A 15165-nucleotide genomic window follows, 5' to 3' on the forward strand; every position below is an offset into this window, starting at 1 on the left:
GAGCAGGCACCATTTGCATGGTTACAGGAGCAGGATGAAAAAGGAGTTGTTCCTCAGCATGACATTGTGGAAGACAAGGTGAAGGAAGGTGAGATGCCCCGGCAGTCAGGAAGGACAGTAAAAGCTCCACAGAGACTTATAGAAACTTGCTGAGCAGCCTGGCAAGGAAGTGAGTGGTAAAGACTCACTCTAGAGTGATGTGCTAGTAACCTCTCCTCTACAGAATTTAGTGACTGTTGGTGTTTGTTACTGTTGGTTGAGAAAAAGGAGAAGTGGTGATTATAGTAATTTAGAGACATTTCCTTACCAGAAACATTGGGATGGGAATTTGGAGATGATCCCTGGAGAGTGGGATGAGGGGGTGGAGCTGGGACTGGCTGAGGGAGCTCCCGCAAAGAACTGTTCTTTGTTGTCATTCTATTTAATAAATCCACCATGTTGTCTTCTTAAGATATGGATCCAAACTTATTACAGGTATTGTTTGTCCCCCATGTGGCCTAGGTTATCTGGGTGGTATGCAACTGGCAGAGATAAAGGGGAACTTGATGAACTCTTTGTCTCCTTTTCTGGGGGGAGTACTAGAGACTAAAAAATGTCACATGGCTGGCAGTTGGTGGGATCCATATTGAGTTTGGCTGGGAATTTAAGCTTCATTTAAGTGCTATCTATTTAAGCTTTACTATAGAATTGATTGCTAAGGAGAGAGGACACTAGTATTTTGTTTTGAGTTTTATTCTGGAGAGGTAGGGAGCTGTTCTGGAGAGGTGGGAGTTTATCGGAAATGACCCAGCAGCTGTAGCATGGGGACTGTGGCAGCGGAGTTTGTCTTCCCATAGGAAGAATCTGAAGATGTTATTATTCTCCAAGCTCAGAGTGCTGCAAGAAGGAGAGAAAGTGAGGAAGAGAAAGAAAAGCACTGGTTGGAGGAAGATAGGAACTAGGGGAATGAGAGGCGGCCGAGAGAACAACACAGGCAACTGAAGCTTGACACTTTGTCAGTCATGGCCCAGCCCCAGGGACTAGGGGGCAAAGAACCGCCTACTGCTTGCCACCTCCATTCTCCACCTCTCCCAGTGCCCGCAGAGCTGGCATCCCTTTCAAACATGGTGCAACAACACAGCACTCTGTCTTCCTCTTTCTCTCTCTCTCTCTCTCTCTCAGAGACTTGGTCACCACCTAGGGGGAACATACTGAGCAAGCATGATACTTGCACATGCCGAGATTGTTTTCCCCAGCAAATACTGTGTCTGTGTGCTTTCCTCATGTGCAGATTAGGGGCATGGCTTTTAAGCAGAGCAATGCATTGATCGCTCCCCGAAAACCAGGGATTTCTCAATAATGCTCTCAGGCTGGGATCAGAGGAATTCATGTGAGAGCCACCCCATTCCTTTCTTATTATGATGGGCAGCGCACAAGCCAGTCTTCAATCAGTGTTTTGTTTGTTTGTTTGTTTTTAAAAACAACTACCAACAAAAACAACTGAGCCTGTGAAGTGTGGAGGATTAGAGAGAGGTAGAAAGCAGCCACAGCCACAGCTTCTGCCAGACCTTCCCTTGCCTTTCCCAGAGCATGAGAACAAGAGAAGAAGCAGCTCAGCTGTTCCAGTTCCGAGAGATGGAGATAAAAGAAAATGGCTCTGGTAGGGGAGTAGTTTTATTTACTTTTGTCTAAGCACACTTGGCCCCAATTCAGGTTGAGACCATGGTGCTCCAGGAGAGGGGCTTAAACCTTCCCCCACCTGTTTTTCTCCTGTAATTCCAACCCCCTCCCATCTTGGGAGGTTAAAAAGTGGGGGAAAGTCTGCATTAACTCCAATGAAGGCCTTTTTTAACCACCCCCCTGCAGAGGGGTAGAATTTCAGGACAAAAGTGGGGGGAAAGTTTGTCCTCCCCCAGATTGCCATGGTCCCAGTCCGAATCAGGGCCATGTGCAGTTACACAAGGGTAAGTGTGTGTGTGTGTGTGTGTGTGTGAGAGAGAGAGAGAGAGAATGCCTGAGTGTCTGAATGGATGTGTGTGCCCATTAGTGTCTCTCTCCGTGTAAATGGGCGCATGCGCGTGTGTGTATGCACATGCGTGCCTGTGACTAGGAATCCCTAACACAGAATTCAAAGTGCCTTCCAAACTACAATTCCCAGTATTCTTTGTGAGATGCCATGGCAATTACACTGGTATAAAATCATTACATGTGTAGTATTATTTAGGCATTTGAGTGCTGTGCCCAGGCTTTTTTGGTCATGGTAAAGTAGTGTGAAAGATAGACATGTGTAATCAAACATTCTGCATCTTCAGTTGTTTATAGTTTTTTTTAAAGCCAGTTACGTTACTCAACATCATGAAAGAAATCTTGAAATGTAATAACAATTTAAAATAATTTCAAGGTATTTGTTGTGACTGATCTATACTAAATTTCAAGCTAGTAACTCAGCATACCCTTGAAGGACACACATTTTAACCTTTCAAAGTGAGGTCTCTCCTTCGTTATAAGTGTGAATGGAATAAATTTATGGAAACATTTGTGATGAACATTATTCTGATCTAAATAATCACACATGCCTAAGGTGTAAGGTTTTGGCAGGTTTTGGTTTGTTTAAAGCTCAATCCCGTGTAAAAACCACAACTTGAGTCTACATTATTTCTGTCGCTGTTTGTATTCCACGTCCTTGATATTTTTCATGCAAAATCTTTGACATGAAAGAGGTTCATTTTTGTGCATGATTTGCTCAGACAGAAGTTTTTTTCCTTTCCACTTCTTGCCATTGTCCCACTGCCCTTCCTTTTGAGTTTAAGGACAACATGATTCCCTCCCCTGCCCCCCATTCCACATACATAAGCTGATTGGACTGGCAGTTGAATTCTACTTCAATACTGGTGACAGGACAGTGTCCTCCATCATACTTCAGGGCAGTGGACTAGTTTAGAGGGTGCAGAAAAAAACACGTGGCACACATAGCCTTGATCTCCAGTACCTCACTATTCCATTTCATTGTTCCCCAGCATCTGCCCACCAAGACAGCTGCCTCACTCTGGAAGAGTCAGTTTTGCAACCTCCCAGAACACCTAGGGTCTTCCAGATGGAGGATCTTCCTGTTTAACCTAAAGATAAAAGCAAAATTCCCTTTGACTTCAATGGTTTAGTGCTTTTTTGGTGTGAGCATCTCACTATGTTCCATCCATACAGTGGGAAGACATAGCTGACTAAGCATGTTGACCTCTCCCCTTTCCTGACCTGTCATTGTCACCATACACCCCTTCTCCCAACATTTTGAAGTGGATGCTTATCAACCATGTGTTATCACCCTGGCTTTTTTATGTCTGTGTTTAATTTTTTTAAGAGTTCCTGCCGCACAGCACAAATGAATTGCAGCCTTATATCCTAGTAAACTTGTTTACATGAGTGTACAGGAAGGCCTGGCGTGCTATGGTCCATGGGGTCATGAAGAGTCGGACACGACTGAACGACTGAACAACAACAACAACCTGTCTGTATGAATGGAGGGTGCCTGAGTGAATGGGGGTGATGGTATCTGTGTGTTTTGCAATGGGTCCCTGCTGGCTTCCCAAGGGATATAATAATAATCCTCATTATTACATGCAAGGGATGGATTGTGGATGTGCTCAGAACTTGCTGCTAATGCTTTCTCTTGAGCAATCTAGTCCTCCTTACTTTTTAAGTGATGGGCACAAAAAGCTGGATTTTGTACAGTGTTGCTTCTCCCTGTTGTTACCTACTAGGCCTGCTTTAGTGGATGCTAAAAGTTTGTAGTGGATATACATAGGAGTGGATTTTTCAATACTTTTAAAATACGTTTCTACATTCCATTGGCTGCTTTTCTGTGCAGCTCTGAGTATATTATCTATGTTTAAAATTATTATTATCATCAGCATCAGCATCCTAGCCTCTGCACACTCAGCGTGTCCCCTTTTGCAATGGCTTTCAGTTAGGAGGATAAGGATGTGTGGCTGTGTGAATCTCCCCCCTGCCCCACCTATTTCGCAGTCATGATCTTAAAGTCACTTGATTGTGCAATAGGAATTGTTGCTGGAACAGGAAAGCATGGATCCAAAGGAGTCCTTTTGTGTGGATCCTTCCCACCTTTTGCACTCATGATTTTAAAGTTCATCTGTCTCGATTTCCCCTTTCTGTGGTATGGACTGTTGAGAATTCAAAAGACTGCTCTACCTCTGGTGACCCCTTGACTCCACCCCTGGTGACCCACCTTCCACCCCACCAGCCACCATGCACTTTGCAACTGCAAAGTGATATAGGGCTTTTCTCCATGAAGCATTTATCACGTCCTCATCATTCCCTACTTGTGGTTGTTAATGGGTGATGTTGTGACCCTCCAGTTTAATTTCCGTGTCTAACCAGCACTTTTGACAAGTTTTTTTGGAGCAGGGAAAATGCAGCATTTAATTGTGAAAGTGAAAGAAAGCGCAATTTCCTTTTGTGTATTTGCACTATTCCACTATACCACTGTGCCATCTAGAGGAAAGAAAACGCTCCTCGCATAGTGGTTGGATCTCAATTCTGTGACAAAACCAGAGGTAGATACAGACAATTAACAGCTTCATGTAGAAAAGCTCATAGTAAAAGTTGCAAAATTACCTTCAGAGAGAAGCCAGAAGAGAGATGACATTGAAAACAGTGTTTGTTATCTCTGGAGGATGCTTGCCTCTTGTCATGTACAGTTAGAAGTGAGGATTCCTGAAATGGAGGGTGGGGATCCCCTCCGCCCTCCCTGAACCCACAGAGTAAAGAGAACGCTGAGAGTGCTCCCAGTATGGTGAACTTGTTGCAAGGAGATGGGAAAGGAGTGACGATTGACTCTTCCCTTCCCAAAAGCCAGCCCCCAAACCCAAGGTGCCCCAGAAGCAGTAGGAACTAAGGAAGCAATCAGCCCTTTCCCAGAGCAAGCAACAAGTGAGGTTGCTACCCTGGATGAAAGTAGCAAAGTCACCAGAGTGGCGGAGGCCAGTGCAGGTTTGTATTCAAGGCAGGAGCTGGGAGGAGAAGGGAAGATGCAAGTTGCCTTTCTCTCCAGAGACAGGTTTTTAGTAGAATTCCAGAGCACCTCCCAAGAAAAGCAGGCGATGCTGTGTGCGGAGCTAAGTGTAGCGAGTGAACCGGCGCTTTTGTCCTGCCAGACATGCCTCCGCCCCCCGTGTAAGCATCACAGAAAGTGATTGGGCTCAGTCTGTTACAGCTTGTTTTAAATTGGAACTTCACAAGAAAAAAGAGATACTTATATTGTTATTGTAGTTGGAATAGTTTTTAACAGTGCTTTTTAAATGTGATTTTAAATATTTATATGTGAACTACTTAGAAATTTTATTACATTAAGCAATAAATAAATAAATAAATAACGAACCAACAGGAGGGGGAAAGGGCTGGCCCTGCCCACTTTTGACTCTGGACACACCTACTGCCATAATGTGGCCCCTGTGGGGGGGGGGGTGGCAGTGGCCCTTGCTAGGAAAAAGGTTTCCAGAGGGGTGTTTCCACCAGAGATTTACTCCGAGTCAGCTGCGGGTTGAGGTGGTTAGGGAAACATGACGTCATGGCCATCCATCAGCCACCCTGGAGCCCATCAGGGAAAAAATGGATTTCCTGAGACTGCTTAAAGTCTGATTCTTTTCCTTAAGTTGGGTTCTCTCTGGTATAGTAGTTGTTTGCCCCAACCCCCGCATTTAGCTCAGGTATGTTAGTCCTGCCCAGGGGTGTGCCTTTCACCATGACCCCAGTGAAAGGGTGTGTCCTCCCATTGTGCTGAATGATGCTTGCCCTCTGAATGCCCACAGAAATAACAGAGATCCCCCTCAACTGACATGGCACATTTTAAAGCCTAATTCCTTAAGTGCAATTAAGCATGATCTTGAGGCTCCGATTCATTGCCTTGGAAGGAACTACTTCACAGCTTCATTATGGAGATCCTGTGTGTTAATGTGTGGGTTGGTTTTGCTCTCTTTCCCACAACAAACCCATTAGTGTCTCCTCATGAGTAACTCCCACTGTGGTCAATGATGTCCTCTGGGTTAAAATGGGGGCTGGTTTCCGTGTTCTCCCCCCCCAACCTTTCCCAGCACAAGCATATGTGTGTCTACTCAGAAGTAACTCCCATTGTGCTCAATGCGGCTTGCTCCTGAAATGCAGGTGCATCTGGACCTTCAGGGGAAAGGAGAAAGGGGGGGGAACGGGGGAAGCCTCTCTTATTGGTTGAGCAACCCCTGCCAGTCAGATGACGTTCACTTCAACCCCCACCCCCACCAGGAAGTATGTTCTGTGAAGTGATTTTTCCTGCTGCGGAGAATCTGCTCTTCGAAGCAGCAAAGCTGATTCCTTTTAAAAAATCTGGTACTCCTCCTGCATTATCTTCTCCTTCTGTTGTGGAAACACGGCCCAGGATTAGACCTATGAAATTTTCGACAGACAGGCAAAAGGCGACCTATTCTATAGACAATTTAAAAGGGCACACATGCAAAGCTTAATTATTTGTAAATAGAACTAAAAACTATAAGTAAGGATGAGGGAAGGACACAGGCAGGCAGAGCTAGGCACCAGTCTTCAGCAGAAGATTTTGGTAGGGCCACAGAAATGCTGAGAGAGAGAGAGAGAGAGAGAGGAAGATGCAAGGCTGTCTCCCACAAGGGGAGTTGTATTCAACCTGGGACAAGTAGAACAAATGATATACGGAGGGATTTGCAGCCCAGAATAAGTAAGGCCATGGTTAGAGAGCGCTTAGCTACTTTAAATGAGTCCAAGTTTCACTGGCCAGATGAATTACATCCCTGGGTGCTGAAGGAGCTTGCGGACGTTATTTCAGAGTTGCTGTTCGTAATCTCTGAGAACTCCTGGAGAACAGGTGAAGAGTTGGAAGTCTAGAGATGGGGAAATGTTGTCCCCATCTTCAAGAAGGGGAAAAGCTAGATCCAAGAAACTATAGACCTGTCAGCCTAACATTAATACTGGGCAAAATGCTTGAACAGATGATTAAGCAGTCAGTCTGTGAGCATCTAGAAAACAACACATTGATTACTAGGAGTCAACATGGGTTTTTCAGGAATAAATAATGCCAGACCAATCTTTTTTCATAGAGTTACTAGTATGACAGATCATGGCAATGCTGTGGACACAGTGTATCTTGATTTCTGCAAAGCATTTGACAAGGTTTCCTATGTTAACCTTGTTGACAAGATGGTAAAATGTGGGTTGGAATATGCTATAATTAGGTAGATCCACAGCTGGTTGAGCAACCATACTCAATGAGCGTTAATTAATGGCTTGGCATCCTCCTGGAGGGAGGTCTTGAGTGAAATGCTGCAAGGCTGTTTCCTAGGCCCTGTGCTGTTCAACATTTTTATAAATGACTTGGATGATGATATAGAGGGGTTGCTGGAACACTAGGGCAAATCTAATAAGATGAGATTCAACAGAGATAAAGTCTTGCATTTAGGTATACAAAATCAGACAGAAGTAAAGGGTGGGCTGACATGGCAGCAGTACGTGTGAAAAGGACCTGAGTGGTTAGCGGATCACAAGCTGAATATGAGCCAACAGTGAGATGCAGCAGCTAAGAAAGCTAGCACAATCTTGGACTGCATTAACAGAAGCACAGTGTCCAGATCATGGGAAGTAAGAGTTCTACTCTATTCTGCATTACTTAGGCCACATTCGGAGTACTGTGTCCAGTTTTGGGCTCCCCATTTTAAGAAGGACATTGAAAAGTTGGAGCGCATCTAAAGAGAAGCGACCAGGATGATGAGAGGTCTGGAAACGAAGTCCTATGAGGAGCACTGGGTTTGCTGAGCTTGGAGGAGAGAAGATTAAGGGTCTTCAAGTATCTGAAAGGCTGTCATGCAAAAGATGGAGCAGACTTGTTCTGCGTTGCTCCAGAGGGCAGGACTAGAAGCAACAGGTGGAAATTGCGGGGAAGCAAATTTCAGCTTAGTATTAGGAGAAAATTCCTAACAGTGAGAGCTGTTCAGCAGTGGAACAGATTGCCTCGGGAGGTGGTGGGGTCTCCTTCACTGGAGGTGTTTAAGCAGAGGCTGGATGGCCATCTTTCAGGGATGCTGTAGCTCCACCCTGCAGTTCAGAGGCTGCACTGCGCAGGAGATTGGATCTCCAAGGTCCCTTCCAACTCTGTGATTCTAAAGCTGGCATCATCTGACCTCCAGGGTTGGCCCAAGATATTTTGCTGCATGAGGCAAATGACAAATCCCCTTCCAGTTCACATACAGAAACTGATCAGACTGGCAGTTGAAGCTTACTTCAACATCTGTAATGGAAACATGTCTCTCTCCATACTTGAAAGCAGCTACCTCGCTCTGCCTAATGGTAGGGCCAGCTCTGCTGACCAGCTTTTTGAGAGAGAGAGTGACTTGAGTGGGAGACAGTGGCAGGGAAGCAAGACAATTCATGAGAAGAGGAAGACCTTAGCAGGCCTTTTCTTGGACGGGATGGCCCTTAGGGACTGGCAGTGTGAGTGATGTTAACTCCTCAAAGGGAAGTGCAGAGTATTCCAAAGGCAGCAGGTTTACTTTCAGGAACATCCATTGCTCCACCAACTCAGGTACCAGCCTTGAAAAATGTGGCATAATATCACTGAAAACATTCGAAAGATTGGCATGGCAGTTGGGGGGCAGGATAGTAACCCTGTTACGGTGTAGACTGGATGCTTGGATAAATGCCTCATACTGACACTGACGGAGACCTGCCATCAGGGAATACCTTGACTTTCAAAAGAAACTAAGGGCCTGGCATAATGATAAAAGCTGCCTCTGGTGTAAGGACAAAGCAGCCTCTGGTGTAAGGGCAAAGCTGCCTCTGGATGGCAGGTTTTTACACAGCCTGATTCAATGCTGTAGCACTCCAGTGCAAGTGGGGGAATAGGAGGAGGTGCCAGCTAGTACAGGGGGTTGCACTACAGTATTTTGTTGACTGGGACTATGTCACTGGCACTGCTTTTGCATTAGCATGGGTAGTCCCAGCATGCCTTGCTTGTGAAGCCTTCCATCTAGAAGGACTGTTAGCCCTGCTCTGAAATCCAGGTGGTGGTGCTTCGAGTGGTTGTTCTTACCCAGATGGCTGGAAGCACATTTGAACACATGCTCTGTTTGCCATCCCCATGTTGCCAAACAGTGACGCGCGTCTCTCTATCTCCACAGGGCCAGCTGTGCATATGAGCACATCACTCCCCCTCCAGAGGCCAACATGTCTGAAGGATAACATGGTGTCTTAAGAGTAGATTGGTGAGTATATGTTCGATGGAGGCAGAGGGGGGTAGACTGTTCAGCAGTATGGATTTGTAAAGGCACTTGCTCTGAGCATAATACTTGCACTAGCTGCTATTGAGGGAACAGTGTGAGTCCCTGCAAAGTCCTTTCCCGAAGTGTCTTTGAAGCCAAGAACCCATTGAAAGGAAGAAAGCCCTGAAGAGGGGATTAGTTTGTTCAGCAGCTGTGAATTTCAGTGGGAGGTTGATGAACTCCAAAGTCTTTGTTTAATTTCTTCCCGCTTGTAAATGGCCCTGCTGGAGTGAGAGACCCACAGGACTAAACAAGGAGGAATCCAAGCAGCAGGGCGCTGTGTACCCGCCACAAGGACTTTTCCCAAACACTTTTGGAAAAGGTGTTGTGAAGAGAGCCATGGGGATTAGCATGTGAAATGGACTTTTCATTGACTCCATCAAGGGGAGGGGAAAGGCAGTTGGTTGTCTCAGTTATTAGACTTTTGTTCCCTCATTTCACCCACTCCTCTCAGAGCCTGTTAAAGAGGTTTTGATTGGGAGGCAGCTGGTTCTGTGTTGTCTTGTATGAGAGTGACCACCTGGGAAGCCAAATGTAAATATTTCTCCTCGCAGGAATGCACCTTCATTAACAAGAAATGAATATGTGGAAGCAACCAATATGGGGGCACAATGACCCGCGGCATTTGCTGCTGGGAAGCCTGTTGCTCCAGACGACCCTGGGCTGGCCCTGGCCTGCTGCGAGGGTCAGTGTGTTTTGCAGCTGTTGCGCTGGCATTTGTGGCACAGAAAGGAGTGGGTGGAAGGACTGAGTTTACTGTCAGCAAAGTTCCCAGCATACCGTCTTCTTGGCATAGGCATGGAGGGGACCGTGTTGCCCCTCACCAACAGGTGTCACTGTGCTGAATGGCCACAGCCTTGAGGCAACGATTGTGCAGGGAACAATAGCACTGGCAGTGAAACAGGGGACCCCGTTGGCCAGAGGCGCAGCCTTTCTGCTTTCCAAAGGGGTGGAAGGGCAATGCAGAGCTGCCTCAGAGGTCTGTATTTGTCTCCCCCTACTCATCTAGTAATTGGCATCAAGAAAGGGAAAGGGAAACAAAGAGAGCTTCACAAGAAGAGGAGGGAGGTGCCAAGTACTGATCTTGCTTTCATTGTTCTCAGCTAAACACACAAGCCCAGTTAGCTTTCTGAGGTGAAATGGATAAAAGAGTGAAGAGTCAGTGCTGGAACAGGATACACAGGTCACAAAGGTAGAAAATAGATCACACCTTGCTCTACTGCAATGCTTCCTCAGCTATGTTTTTTGGCCTTCTCTCCCAGAAAATAAAAATGCACCTCCATTTACCCTGCCCTCCCCTTGCCAATTTAGATCTGGTCATTCCATTAGAAATTACAGGGGCAAGGTACATGGCATGGCTAATCCAGCCCTCGACCCTCTCATAGGCTGAACTCTTCAGTCCACAGGCAGCCATCACCCTCTCCTAAACTTGATTTTTTATAGTACATTACTCTTCAAAGATTTCACTATTTGTTACCAATCCTTTTCTGCTGACCTGCACTTAGCAGATGGATATCTCAGCCTAGAGTATCTTTTTTTTCTGTTTTATTCCATATAAAAGGGCTCTTTACTCAAAGGGGCTTAGTTTTAAAAAGTGTCATATGCCAGAGGACTGCTGTGAGTGACCCAAAAGCAATCTCAGAACCAGTCTTAGGTGACGTAACACAAGTAAAAGCAAACATTGCCCTTAGTCCAATTGCTTCATGATGATGCCACATTATCATAAAGCCAAATCTGAGTGAGGGGAATACTTCTTGCCCTCACTCTGGAGCCTGGTGGATAAACAAACATTGTTCCAACCAGAAACAGGGACTCTGGTGGGTGTGATCACCTGCCATTTGTATGTTCACCCCACATTTCACCCAGTTCACCCCCACCTCCGCGCTAACATCACCAAAGCACCTCACTCCACTTTGCAGCGTAAGAACAGGGTGGGGAAGTTGGGGGAGGCATTTCAGCTCAGCACTAATGTTGATGCTTTCAAGTTAATTGCTCAGCAGGATTCCAGTTGGAAGGAAAATACTGACATGGCTACACTATTCACACACATTCCCTTACAGCAGCGTTCTCCAAACTGGTACCTTCCAGATGCCTTCAGTGAAGGAAAAAACAACAACAGTAACAACAACAGCAACAACAACAACAGCGAGGAGGAGAAGGAGAAGAAGACGATGACAACAAGAAGAAAACAATGTGCATACACTTTCTAGCTTGTTCAGTAATGAAGTACCTGTAAACTTACATCCTATTAGGATTCTGTCTCAGTTTGTTGGCCCCCATCCAATCCATTACTGCATCGAGGCACTGGTTCAGAACATGCATGACCTCTCCTGATTCAAATATCACAGAGAAAGGGAGCTGGGTTGTTAGCAGGTTGCTCGGTAGTAAGGCTGGGACCGCAAGCTCCTATGATATTTAGCAACCATTGGTATGGTCACTTTAAGAAACCCAGCCAGAGCAAAGCAAGGCAAAGACAGGGAAACTGACAGCACAAATGATCTTGCCCGAAGACTAACGTTTCTAAAGGTCACATATGGAAGACTAAATTTAGCAACACCAATCAAATAAAAACTACACATAATTAAGAGTGCCAGATCAGGGAAGCGATAATTAAGTTACTGAATGTGCAAGCTTATTCTAGCCTGGAAGTAATCTACCCAGGCATGACCAAATCACTGGTCCAGTTACAAAACCAGGAATTTCCCCATTTTTTAAAAGATCACGATTTTGATTAGCTTTGGGCCCAGCACTCCCTTGATCAGTTTCCCCCATCCTAGGTCACCTCTTTTGATGTTAGTAGTGGCTCTTCCAAAGAGTTGTCCCCACTCTTGTATTTACAGCCCAGAATGGCTGTTGACACTACTTGAGAGTTTTCCTCTGGCCCTTCATATCTTTGTCATCTTGGACCTGACAGCCATTGTCCCTCTGAAGCCTTTATTAAAATGTATAAAAACCCAGGGCTTCAAGCCCTCCGTGTTCCTTGCTATCAACAGGGCAGGTCCCACTTGGCTGCATAAACCCACATGGTTCTTGGTCACCCAGAAGCAAGGTTCTGTGCTGTTGGAATCACTGAGGTTCCACTCAGTTCCACTTGGTTGCATCAACATTGGTTCTGGCACCCTCCAACCTGCCCCACTCTGCTACTGAAATCACTAAAAGCCTGGTCCTTGGAGGCAGGCACCTTTCACTGAAATTGCTTGGTCTCCTGGCTTCCCCACTCTTGGCAAGATTCCAAAGACTTGCTCCCTGGAGCATGGCAAGCTGTGGAGTTCCATGGCCACCCATGGTCAGGTACCTCCTCTGCTGGTTGCGGATAAGTCCAGTGAGCCCTATTTGCCTCCATTGGCCCTCATCAGCCCACCTAGAGACCACTAGGAGCAATGGGATGCTGTTGTTCTGCTACCCCACTCTGCTGACATTTTGCCCATCCTTCCATAGCCTGGCCATTTAGGTCCTCACCTTGCCAAGGCAGAGTTACACTGCAATCTCTTTTTAAAGCTGACATATTTTTCCTTGCTGGGACCTCATGAGTTTCGATGCATCTTCAGCTTCAGGAATGGTTTTATCGAAACCCAAGGAAAGGTATCTTTCAGAGCCCTATTCTATCTTCAGGAGAACTTCCATCTACAAATAGCAGCTTCCTACTCTGCACCACTTTTCCTATTGTATGTTGTATGAGTGTGTTATCATTCAGACTGTCTTTAAGTTCCCCTGGTCAACTAGTGGGTAGAATTGCAGCCAGGCCTCCTAAACCGGGCATCCCTCATGTCTCTTTTTCACCCTACTTGTGATCAAGCCAGTCTCTCCAGAGAATTTGTCTTGATACAGTGTAAGCTGGAGTCTTAATAGTAGGGATGTCTGGGTTTTGTGAAATGTGTCCTGCATGTGTTTCGTGGGTTGTATGGTGTCATTCGTTTTGGCATCTCTTCTCAGATGGATTTGATTTTTTTCTGTTATGTGGAAAAATATGCAAATAATTCCATAAGAGGGTTTGCAACAATTTACATAATTAATGTTAGTATGTAACATTTAGCATGTTCAGTGCTAAACCATTCAATTCAGTGTTTTCCTGTGTATATTTACCAGTCTCAGCAGAAACTTGCATATTTTCCTATGAATACATTTGTGTAAATTTCAGGAAAGTAAGAAAAAAATAAAATCTGAAAGTCCACAGATGCCACATCGCAAGAGGAGGCCAGTCTGCAGCAGATTCTGCAGGTTGGATTCTTAGAAATCCAACTCATTTTAGTCTGTCTTGAGTTTCTCCAGCATCCCTACTTAACAGCTCCATTAATATTAAACAGCTGGAAGAAGAAACAAGAGGGATAGCGCACATGGCAGTAGAAATTGGAGTGTATGAAATCACTCTAGGTTATCCCTGTTCAGACCTCCCCTCTTGTCACAGGACTGCACACCAGCATTAGTCTTGACACGCAGCCCATTCTCCAACGGTGGTGGCAAGCCAGCTGCAGACATTCTTGGAGGATACTGTTTATTCAGACCCATTCCAGTCTGGATTCTGGCCTAGATATGGGACAGAAGCAGCTTTGTTCACCCTGATGGATGACCTTTATCCAGAGACGGACAGGAGGAATGTGACCCTGTTACTCTTACTCGATTTCTCAGTGGTTTTTGATACCATTGACCATGCTTCCCCTCTACTGGCTCTGTGGACTGTGAACCAGGGGTAGTGTTTTACAGTGGTTCTACTTCTATTTGCAGGGTAGAGTACAGAAAGTAGCATTGGGTGGCTGCATATCAGCCCCCTCACAATTATGCTGTGGGGTGCCGCACAGTACTATTTTGTCTCCAATGCTATTTAACATATATATGAAGACGTTGGGTTTGGCCATTAGGTGTTTTGGAGTAAGGTGTCGCCAGCATGCTTATTAAGAATGAAGGCCTGCTTCTGCTATGAGAATAGGCTAGGCTGTCACCTCTAGCCACCTGGAGTTAAGTGTTATCTAACTGTTTCTCGGCTCTGCAGCTCCTCTCCCCACTCTAGAAAGCTCTTCCTCAAACCTTTTTCTTTGTCTTCCCAGTAGTGTTAATGCCCCAATTTGCCTAGTTCTGAATTCTGCAATTCCCCTCAGAACCATAAGCCCAACCTAGCTCAGCCTGGACCATCCAGGCATGTTCACAGCCTGGTCTATGCCCTTGATTTAGCCACCAAGAGAACTCTCAAGCTAATTTCCCTACCATTCAAACTCTATGCCTGGATCTCCACATTATCCATTCTTTAATTATATTTAGTGGTTTGCTCTGCATGTTTTATTTATAATTTAACAATATTTGGGGATTTCTGTAACAAACACTGTACCAGCTGATTGTACATTCTAAATCCTTGTATGCTTAATAATTCCCCCCTTTTCAAAGAAACCTGTTCGTGTATATCACTGGGTCCCCTCCTGCCAGGACGTGCTATTGCCAAAATTAAAAGATCCCTTAACAGTTGTGTGTCTTGAATCGTGCGTAAGTTTGTACAGATATCTAGAGAGCATACTTGGTAACAGGGTGTCAACAGCATACTAATGACACCTCACCCCCAAACTCCTAATGCTCTCCCCATAGCTTCATATAGATATTAAATAGCATCAGGGACATGATAGTACCCTGCAGCACCCCACAGCATAATAGCTAGGATGCTGAAACAGTCACCCAGTGCTACTTTCTGGAAATGTCCCGACAAGTAGGAGCAGTGATGATCCAAAAGAATACCATGGTCAGTGGTATCAAAAGCCACTGAGAGATCAAGCAGGATCAACAGAGTCCCTCTGCCTATCTCCCGCAAAATGCACAGGTGACCAAAGCCAATTCTGTACCAAAACTGGGCCTGAACCCAGACTGAAATGGGTCA

General features: G+C 45.5%; 1 long non-coding RNA gene across 2 annotated transcripts; it reads left to right on the top strand.

Moving 5' to 3' along the window:
• Positions 1-363: 363 nt before the first annotated feature.
• Positions 364-14771, top strand: LOC146350512 (uncharacterized). 2 transcript variants are annotated; one of them, XR_014789306.1, is made up of 4 exons: positions 364-474; positions 1567-1639; positions 9168-9251; positions 11369-14762. It is a non-coding gene; the product is annotated as an uncharacterized LOC146350512 (long non-coding RNA). The 2 variants fall into 2 exon arrangements; XR_014789305.1 differs by lacking the exon at positions 1567-1639 and having other exon boundaries at positions 11369-14771.
• The last annotated feature ends 394 nt before the right edge of the window (positions 14772-15165 follow it).

The sequence above is a fragment of the Heloderma suspectum genome, chromosome 3, assembly GCF_057233095.1.
Source record: "Heloderma suspectum isolate Gila_16-S chromosome 3, 16-S_ref, whole genome shotgun sequence".
Classification (NCBI taxonomy): Eukaryota; Metazoa; Chordata; class Lepidosauria; order Squamata; family Helodermatidae; genus Heloderma; species Heloderma suspectum.